The sequence below is a fragment of the Aplysia californica genome, unplaced genomic scaffold, assembly GCF_000002075.1.
Source record: "Aplysia californica isolate F4 #8 unplaced genomic scaffold, AplCal3.0 scaffold00546, whole genome shotgun sequence".
Taxonomy (NCBI): domain Eukaryota; kingdom Metazoa; phylum Mollusca; class Gastropoda; order Aplysiida; family Aplysiidae; genus Aplysia; species Aplysia californica.
Genome location: NW_004797816.1, coordinates 383,991 through 385,463, shown reverse-complemented (window position 1 = coordinate 385,463; position 1,473 = coordinate 383,991).

The window sequence follows — 1,473 nt, the reverse complement described above, 5'->3', positions numbered from 1 at the left end:
AAGGAGGTGCTATTCCTATTCTTCTTCTGGAAAAACGAAAGAGAGCTTCAAAACAGACTGCAGCGCCATCTGAAGCAAAGCGCATACTTCCTGCGGACACTTTTTTGGCTGAGTGGCCCATCTTGTTATTTACTATCTTTGATTGTAAGAGAGATTTGCACGAGCACGAAAAGAGGCATGGAAAATTTGGGTACTGTGGGCATGTGTATGATTTTGGGTGTGCGTGTGTTTGTTTGTGTTTCGCCAGCGGTAAAGTGTCAGATTCTTGTGCGAACTGACGATGTTTCAACCCGTCCGATACGAGAGGAGAGTGAAAAAAGGGGAGAGGGGGGAGGGGGGGACACCTTAGTCATGGCTTACTCAAACCCATCTGCTAAGTCGTTGTTTTTGCCTTTAGCGTGTCGGGATTTGAAAGCATTGACCTTTGGACGTTAACTTTCGTTTCTTTCTGTGATGGACGTTAAACTCGGAGGTACCGCTTCTAAAGTAACCTAAAAAATGCGGGCCACACACGACATAGGCCGTCCTCAAGGCCCGAACTCAGTTGGACTGCACAGACCTCACACAGGCCTAGCTCAGGCCCAGCGCGGGCCAAGTCTAGGCTGAAATCAAAAGAAACCCCCGGCCTGTGCAAGGACTGAACAAGGACAGTCTGAATTCTGTCCTCGCCTGAAATCTCCATGAGGCCAGTGTGCATAGTACGTGTTTTAATGAAAGAAAATATCAACGTGGTCAAAAGACTGTTTTAGACTATTGAAATATATTTTTTTAAATAAATGCCTTTGGAAAATTCAATGCAAAGTATACAGTAACCGACAACTCAAGGACAAGTCAAAGCATATGAAGAGCTCGTTAGTCTCGAGAAAAACTTCGCGGCAAATGCTGACAGGAACCGTGTCAATACAAACATAATAAACAATTTATGAAGTTCATTCCGGAAGCAGTATAAAATTATGGAGACGTCAAAGAGCTCCAGTGCTTGCTGTGTAAAGCACCATGTTAAGACCTATGGAGAAGCCACAAATAGGACCAGAGCCTCTTTTGCTTCTTTTTCAATTATAGATCTATTGCTAGACTTGCCTGCAAAATTTCAGCCTGGTAGGTCGCCACCATGGAATGCAGCACTAGGTTTGCACAGTCCTGGCCTGTGTCGTGTGTGTGTGCACTTGGCCCAGGTCGTCTCAGCGGGCCTCAGGACAAAACTAAAGGGATCGCCTTCGGATAGCAGATCCCAAGGATGGCCTGTGTCGTGTGTGGTCCGCATCAGAGAGTTTACAATAATACTGTAAACCCTCTCTGCCCGCATTATTGTGTTGATATGGGTAAAACCTGTACCATAGCACCATTTTCCGTCAACTTTACTTCTCTTTGCTGAGATCATTCGAACGCGATAACGAAATGAAGGCTACAACGCAAACAGTGCAGCCTGTGTTGTTTGCATTCTTCTGTTCTTCTGCTCTCCCTCCCTCCTCC